A 10,000-nucleotide genomic window follows, 5' to 3' on the forward strand; every position below is an offset into this window, starting at 1 on the left:
CGACACTACCTACAGCCGAATAAACAATAAACATCAAGGCGTTAACAAAATTCTTTGAAAACGATGTTTAGAGTTCAAACAAATTTTGTCCTTTCATCAATTAAAAGAATTTGCTATCATTTGGACATAATATTTAGGTGGGCCTTCTGATTTTCACACATGATTAGCCTAGGTCGATTTTTGAGGCAGTATACTCTCTCGCGGATACGTTAAATAAAAATAAATGAACTATTTAAGTCGACTAATATGATCTATATATATTATATATATATATATAAAGATATATATATATATATATTTATTTATATATATATATAGATATATATGATATATAGTATATATAAATATATACTATATATATTAATCTGCTCCGACTTTACTTTGATTATTCCAGTTATTTTTGTTTTTATTAGCCATGTTGACGGAGCCTTTCTTGATTATCCTTAAAATAAATGTTAACTCAGAACTAGCTATTAAAAAAAAAAAAAAAAAAAAAAAAAACAAAACAAATCCGATTATAATTCAGTCTTATTTTTGTTTTTTTATAGGAACTTCCTTTGCATATCACCCTGTTTCATTTGGACACGTTGGAAAAGCTGTGGGAGTCCAAAAACTGACTAATACAATTAAGAAAAGGCTTACTTTCTTTATTAAAGCTTTCTTAGATTGATCTTTCGGTAGCTATTCATTTCGTTCTGAAACTAGAAATTAATTCAAAATTAGTTTCACATGATATACCTCGGACCTAATAACCATAAGCATAGTTATAAGTAGCTGAAAGGATAAGAAAATATGAAAGGTGACGTTCTCGTTTAAGGTCTTATTTTCATGGTTTTTAATTTTAGTTTTTGTTTCAAGGACTGCCTTTAATTCAAGGGTTTCAAGGGTTGCTCTTTGGTACGGCTACAGGGTGTAACAAAACGAGTGTATACACATATTTTGGGTATATACAACATATTTTGGGGAATGAAAGATGGAAGTTTCTTTGAACAGAAAATAAAAATTTTATAAACATTGCAATTTTAAGGCGGCCGTTGTCGGGTGCGGGGAATTTTAAATAAAACCGTTATCATTACTGATGCTTTCAAAGCGATGGAGTTCGTTACAACGTCTTCGTTTTAGTGAGAAGTCGGCTCGGAGTCGCCATGAGATGTAGAAGAAGAGCGAAGGGTTGGCGTATTTATAGGAGTGATGGAGGGATTAGGCCCGATGTTAATAAAGTATCTCCCAATAAAATGTATTCCTTTAGGTTTTGAAGAAAAAAAAAAATACACCTGCATTCAATGAAAACTGTTTCCCTCCCTATCCGTGAGGTATTCATGGCTGGATATTCCACCGATAAAAAAACAAAAACAAAAAGAGTAAGCCTAACTGAATCTCTCATCCAATCAAAGATACGTTTGCTTATTCATTAACGACTTAATCATTAGGACACCTATCAAAGATCTTTTCAAGTGGAGATTTTAAAATCTCTTTCCATCTTCCAATACTAAAGTATTCATCCAGACACCAGTCATCATAAGAGTAGAGCTTTTAGTCTATGATTCCTGGTTCAGCAATGTCGTGACGAATGCACTAGAATTCCAAAATTCAACAAATGAATTGCTTTGCTCAGCAACGTTTACAACTACTGTATTGAACTTGCTTCTCTTGTGGTGCTTTGAAAGGTGTTCCAACCCTAGGCTAAGGCCCTGGTCTAAATTTTGCCGTTGCTGTTTAAAACAATTGGATTTTTCTATTGTATGATTCTCTTCCGGTTTATTAAGCTTTCTTGATATCTCTCCAACAGGAACTTGCACCGAATGCACAGGCAATAAATTGTCTCTCCGCCTCATCGAGGGATGGAGTTTCTTCAGACCGATAAAATGGACACCATTGGACATTTGATTCCCGCGCACATAACATCAAATGCAAATAGGTGAGGTTTCGCCATGGTTCACACTGTTAGGATGGAGTATGCGGTTTTTTTATTTTTCTTTTGTTTTTAAATTTGATTAGCTTTTTGTGAGATTCCAATGTTTTCTGTTAAAATTTAACAAATGGAATAGTTCAACTTACCTTCAACTTAAATATTGAAATGATAATTTAAGGATTATGTTTATGCGATACTACTAGTGATAGGTCGTTCCTATCTATTGCGGTAATGTATATCTATGGTTGTAATATGACTTTTTTTATATTTTTTTATTCACTTCGTTTCGTTCACCATCAATTTTGCCTATATGGAAAATAGTTTACACACAAAAACATAACATAATGTTCTAAAGATAGCAGTGATCTGTTTTTAACGTCCTTACAATTTACGATTTATTCCATCTTTAAAAATAAAAATTCGTAAATAAATAATGGCATGAATCGTGCGTCAGGCAACGTGAACGGAAAACTTATGAAACTATGCCCACGAGTTTTTGTTTTTTTTGGCCGACAGTACAATAAAATATAATAATAGATATAATAATAGATATATATTTATATACAGATATATATATATATATATAATATAACAATATATATACATATTATATATTATATATATATATATCATATAAATATAATATTAATATTTATATACCATATATAACATATATATGTATATATATGCTATATATATATACATCATATATATATACAATATATATAATATTTTATATTATATATATAATATCATATAATATATATATATATATATACATATATATATATATAAATATATAAAGATAAATGCCACCGAAGAAGGAAAAATAAACGAAGGAGTCTGCGAGGATTCTTTCGGCTGAAAAAAGCCCTTTACTGAAGCAGCTACTGACAAAAATACGAGAACAAAAGACAATACAAAGGAAGGTTCGTATAAAACTGGACAGATATGGGATTATAAAAGATTAGTGCCTAGAATCCGACACACCTGGAAGATAAGAAAACCTTTACCCAAACAAGCAGTAAAAAACAAAGGGTGCAATTAAAGGTTTCAAGACAAATCATCTCAGATTTACAATCTCCAGGGACAATTAAAGGATTATAGGTGGGACAGGCTATACGGAACTCCTGGTTTTAGTACAAAACCTATATTCACAAAAAATGACAGACATACATTACAATAAAATTTTTTTTAATAACTCTAAGGCAAGCTGATTTTTATTTAAGTCAGTAATTATTTATATTTGAGGTCATTCTTAAACCATGGTTACAGATACAAGTGCCTAAATGAAAAAATGGCCACGACTAACATTGAAATTACAATGAAAAGTAAGTTGTATTAAACCGCACGATTCTAAAAGATTTCGTGATAAGAACATCTCTTGACCGTGCAATTACTGAACTGTCCAATCCCAATTAATTCCCCGGCGGTGGTTGTTTTCACTGTTAAATGAAGAAATTAAATGCATTAGATTTTTTGGCCCAGTTTTTACAGAGTAGTTTATGCTGGCTTAGCCTTACTTCTAAGCCCTCCCTTGCTCGACTGTCCGAGGTAGAATGGAGGGACAATCCATACATGGAATTTTAGATATTATGTTGTTGCTTTCGCTGGGGCCATTTGTTTTTTATTAACATTCCTTTTTAGTGTGTTATTTATAGGAAGAAACAATGGTTGACATTAAAAGCTTTTCAAACAATGGTTAATGGTTTCAATAAATCCGTTATCTTTTTTAAAATAAGCGGCCAAACTGAGAATGTTCTGTTAGAATTTTCCATTCTGTGTGGTTTGTTTTCAGTATAAAAACTTTTGTGGTCTGTATTATTTAAACAAATGGTATAATATATGTGCAAGGATAGCATTAAAATCTTTCCCTATTTTCTTTTTTTTATTGTATTCAATTTCTTGATACCAAACAAATACTGTGGACTTGACAATTCGTAATGCTCAGTAAAAACATAGAGGAAAAAAATTGATATTTTTATATTAAGGATGGTTGGGAGGCCTGAGAAGAAATGAAACAAAATAAGTTTAAAGTTGTTAGTCGGTTTCCATAGTTAAATACTGAATTTTACATTGAAATGGTCTTCTTATGTATCAAAAACATCTAAGAAAGGGTGGGAGGCAATTGTCTTTTTTCTAATTCTAGAGTAAACTTAACTTCGATGGTACCATGGTTATTTAATTTTTAGAGAGTTAAATCATTTACAATCAATTACCGGGACAAGGAAGAACAGCTAAACAATCATCAACTGTATAACCGTATACTCCAGCAGTTATTTACAGGAATAGTCTCTAAACTGTATTTTTATTTAGGTAAGTAGTTTGCGGTTTTTTTTTTCCGAAGAATTGCCCATATACAGGTTTGAGAGCAATGGTGAATAAAGGATTTCCCATTGCCATGCCAAAAATTTGTTGATAACAAAAATTCACCATTGAATATAAACGTTCACCAAATTCACAAATGCACAAAACTCGTGATGTGAAAACAATGCTGACTTATAGGTAAGAGGTAATTCATGCTGAGTTAGCTATTGCTAAGATATTCTAAAATAGAGTATATAGGTGGGACTTTTTTTTTAGTAAAAAGAGAACATACGTCACAAAACTTAACGAATCTATCAGTAGGGCAAAGAGCAATTTTGGGTATAATATATCAAACTAAATCCTAGAGATTCTGTGTATTATAAATAATATATATATTATACATAATATTAATATTATATAATATTATAATATAATATATAATAATTATTATAATTACACAACACACACATTATAATATATAATATAATAGATAATAATATATATAATAATATATACATAATATTATATATTATATATATTTATATATAGAGATATATATATATAATAATATAATATAATTATATATTATATATATAATATATATATACGAATCTATTATATATATATATATATACTAAATATATATATATAATATATATATATCGAGCTACAATGTCCTTTAATATCTCAATTCGCCCTCTTTGGGACCCTTTTCGGGGGGGAAAAAAAATTTAAAAAAATTACTATTTGTTCATATATGATTAAACCGAGGGGGAATTTTTTTCTCGATAATAGACTTGCCCGGACCAAGGCGCGAACTCAATGGATCCTTTCAAATCCAGGAACGTCAAGTGAAGCGGTTTTACCCTACTTACACCACGCGAGATGGTAAAAGCTTCACTGACGTTCCTGGATTTGAAAGGAATCCATGAGTTCACGCCTTGGTCCAGGCCAAGTATATTATCGAGAAAAAAAATTCCCCTCGGTTAAGAATAGATGAAAATATAGTTAATTCCGAGGTAAGAGCGAATTAGATTCATTAAAGGACATGTTAGTAAGGCTCGATATATGTATCAGAATCACGTGGAAATGTGATATGAACTATAATATATATGTTATATATATATATATATATTATATAGATATACTATAGATATATATATTATATTATTATAATGGGGTTTAGAAGTATCAGGGAAATAGTGATGGACTGAGAATCGGGGAAAAGCAGGAAACAAATAAAATGCGTAAAACAAACTTTGATATATAACATTCAAACACACCACACGTATATATATGCAAACATATAGTATGCATATAAGTGTATACAATTATATATGTAGATAGAGATATATATATATATAGATATATATTATGCTATATATATATATTTGTGGTGCGTGTGTGCGTGCGCGCGCGTCATAGGTATATCTGTGAGTTACCCATGCATGTTTTGTATTATGTTAGATTCCAATACAAAACTAAAACAGAGACCGAGCATGATGACGATGAAGAGAGAGGAGAAGAGAGAGCTACGAAGGGAGACTCGGAAGAAAAACTAATCTCATACCCTCGTTCGCAGGAAAGCCGGTTGACAATAAACTGTTTCGATAAGGATTTTCCCTGATATTCCCGAGAGTGTTTGTACAATTTGCTACGGCTTCTCCGCCTCCTAAAGACAAAATGAAAACAGACCGGATACAATTTAGTAAACAAATGCGTATACTCGTTGTATGTTGTTTTATGTACATCTATATGTATTCCTGGGCGCGACAGGGATTGTAGGTGAGAGGCGGCGTTAACTTAGATCCTCTCTTGTAGCTGTGTGGTTAAAGGCGCTTCACGTACGTCCTGATTTCTCGGTTCCTAGGTTTCGCGCCTTTTACGAAATTATTGTCACTAAAAAATTCCCCTTCAGTTAACTCATATGAAATGTATTAATTCTGAGGTAGAGGAATTACATATTAAAGGATATTTGTAGCTAATTGTGTATTTATGAATCACGGTGATATATATGATATATAGATATATATATATTATATATATATATATATATATTTATATTATATCATATTATATTATTAGAATATATTTCCATACTATAGTCTGTTTTTGAGCGTGTTGTCGCCATTTTCCAAATTCTCAACCAAATGTTTTTTTCTATGATAAAGCTGGTGGCCTTTATTTTCTTCATTCTGCAATTACGCACTCAGAGTACAATCGTGAACGAACTCTTAACATATTAATGATAATAGTATTTTGTATGGCCTGGGGTAATTTATGCTTAATCTGCACGTAAGTAAACACGAAAACATTTGTTACTCGATCCTTCCCTCTAACACACGTCGTCAGGATCAGAGTCAACTCTACGGACTTTACTTGCTCAATCCCAACAGAGACTCGAAGTATCAAGTGTCTGTGAGAGGCCAACACGAAGGATTAATCAGGAGACCACTTATGTATGAATCCAGGGGTCCTCGCTATTAGTTGGCTTTATAGTGGATTAAGCGATACTTGGTTTCGAAGGGAGATTGATAAAGCTAATATGCCTCGACAGCTCTTCTGCCATATGTTGAAGAATAAAGGAATGGAAGAAAGTGAGGTCATTCATTGGTAGTTGTAGTTTATGCCTCGGGAAATTGTTTCGAAGAAAAGTTGCTCAAGGATTTTATATATATTTGTTCGATTAACCTTGGTAATAAAAACTTGTGTTTTGTGGAGCCTATGTCCAAGATACCAGATATGAAAACACAGAAATCTATGTATTTGGGTGCTTAATAACTCATAATAAATTAGTATAATTTAATCAGCTGAAATGTACCAGTTTTTAGTGCTAAATCTAGCAGGAAATGATATCAGCAGACGGCAACACTGTTTCGCGACGGTTTCATGTGTTGCCAACACCTAGTAGATTCTTAATGAACGAACGAAATAAAAGAAAAGGACTTCATGTTTTTGAGACTTCGTGTAATAGGTATAATTCCCGGACAAAATATGGTTAAAGAAAATACCTGCTGAAAAGTATTTTGTGGTGGGATTGTTTACTACGACAGGACAACTTGCTGGAACCCGCCACGCTGAAAGATGGGACAAGCGTAAAACTTATTCCTAAACGTTCTCGGAAAATAAGCTTGGTGTAATTTACGGGGGAGGGAAAGATATACAGGAAGCGGTTACAGTTATAGAAAAAAAAAATCTGGTGTTATTTAGAATTTGTATGTATTCAGGTATGAAAGTCCAAATCTTAAGCATAGTAAGTATTATTTCTGTATAAGTTCCTGCGTTTTTATATATATAAAAAATCAAATTTACTTGATGAAGCACGCCCCCATTTAATCTAATAGTACACATCTCGCTCCATTCTTCAACTAATTGACAAAATACATCAACTTCCATTCTTAATAAAACGTATACTCTTTTGTTTTGATACAAAGCACTGCAGTATATTCATTTTAAAACGCAGTCATTTCTATTGTTGACAAAATACATCTCGCTCTGTACTGAATAAAAGGCAACCCCCCCCCCCCTCTCTCTCCCCTCTTCATCTCTCGTTCATCAAAAATCTCTCTATCTCTCTCTCTCTCTCTACTCTCTCTCTCTCTCTCTCTCTCTCTACAAATCAAAAAACTTTAATACATTCATGAATTTCCTGGAGTCCCTATTTTGAACGCGCTTGGCCGTGCTAGTTAGTTTACAGTGTACTCTTTCTTGTAGCACTTATACTTAAATTTATTCCCCTTTTCTGTTATATCCAGATACGAACCTCTTCTTGTCTCGCTACTCGGGTTTGCATACATCTCCCTTTAAGTATTTACTTGTGAGTCCATACATTATTGTCTAATTCGTTACAGTTGTACACATACAATTTCCTTCCCGCTGTACATACAAGAGTTAAAATCATCTCTCTCTTTTTTTTTTTATAATTAGATATGTATATGAAGTATCACATGTGCATTTCACTTGATCTCCTGTCTATATTCCCATCAGGATATTTGAGTAAAATGTATCGAATAAGTAAGTAGGCGTATTAAGTTGGTCATATTGAGGGGGATTTCTGCAGACGGGTCGTCCGCGATTCGGCTCTTTAGGTACGGCTGTGATAGTGGATAGCGTTGATTTCTATTTGGAGGCTCCCCCTGATAGGGGAAAAGACTTATATATATATATATATATATATATATATATATATATATATATATATATATATATATATATATATATATATATATATATATATAATGTGTGTGTGTGTCTTTGCTTGCATAATGAACAGCGCAAGCTGCAACAGTAACCTGGACTCTCGGCAAAAATGACACGTGCGCTCAATAACCTCAATCTTCCCGAACGCACGGAGGCACGTAAATATATAATCTTTCAAGTCGACTCCATGCGAAACAGAAGGGCATCGTTCCAATCGCGCGTCGCATTAAGATAATAGATTTTGTGCCACGCATTTGAGTTCGGGGGTTGATTGAAGGGGATTAGATTCCATTTCGTGGAATCAGCTTCATCATGGAGGGGATTCGGCCAACTTTGTGAAGGGATTTCGGAGGGATCAGAGTCAAAAACGTAGGATGCATGTACAGCCTTTTTTTTTTTTTTTTTTTTTTTTTTTTTTTTTGCAGACACGGGTTTTATGGCTGTTCTTTTACGTATTATTTTTTTTTACTGGTTTATTACATATAATAACTTTAATTCTATCAGGATGGTTTTAATGCAAGTTGGCGTACTAAAATCAATTGCAGTGAAATGTAAGGAAACTTGATTGCTCTTAATTTTAATGTTGCAAGATTTTGTGTTGCAATGACCTATTGCCTGTGTACCACTAAACACACTATTGCGAGAAAATACGAGAAAACATGAAAGGCTTCCCCTGAACAATATACTGTAAATAATTCTTTGTAGCTTTATCCCAAGCCATCTTAATCTTCCGCGATTCTGCGGCAATACTCGACGACAATAAAAATACTGCATATTTGTTTATTTCATGTTTTCTCTTTTTAGCCAAATCCGCTTAACTTTAGTAGTTGTTGATGCTCATTTATCGAAGATGAATTTTTATGGTATCTACCTCAGTGGTTCCAGGAAGCATACAATTTCGCGCTACTTCCTGTAGTTTTCATTTATCAAATATATATTGCTTATCTAAGACGTCTCCGAGAGAAGTTTTGTAAAGCTGTTATGTATTACCAGATCACTCAGAAATCGGTCTGCCACATCCTTCTTCTTCTTCTTCTTCTTCTTCTTCTTCTTCTTCTTATTATTATTATTATTATTAAACTGCGTAAATGCAAATAAAAATAAAAATGAGCTGACTACTTACCAAAGAAGCTTTCTTTTGTCACATGAGAGAAAGACGCCGCACAGTATTGAATGATTGAATAAATGACATATACAGATGAATAAATAAATAACGATACATTATAACAAAGCAAAAACTGAGATATTTCTCTCTCCTTTAAATGAAGAACTGAGACCCCTTTTCAACAAAGCAGTGTATATATAAAGTTCTTAGGAGGAATACTTCGCCCTATCTCGCGAAAACTCGCAATTCTCGGGCGGGACGTCAAGTCTCGACCCTAACAAAAAGAAAAATGGCACCGTTGCACTTTCAAGCGTCGTGATTAAACCGAGCAAAGTGGATTTTTACGGCATTCTGAGATGCCAGATAATGTTTTATTCCCCACCCGGGGATCCCCTTCTGGAAATGGAGGTTTATTGCTGGTGGCAATTCTTCTCTCTCTCTCTCTCTCTCTCTCTCTCTCTCTCTCTCTCTCTCTC

This window comes from Macrobrachium nipponense, chromosome 6 (genome assembly GCF_015104395.2).
Source record: "Macrobrachium nipponense isolate FS-2020 chromosome 6, ASM1510439v2, whole genome shotgun sequence".
Taxonomy (NCBI): domain Eukaryota; kingdom Metazoa; phylum Arthropoda; class Malacostraca; order Decapoda; family Palaemonidae; genus Macrobrachium; species Macrobrachium nipponense.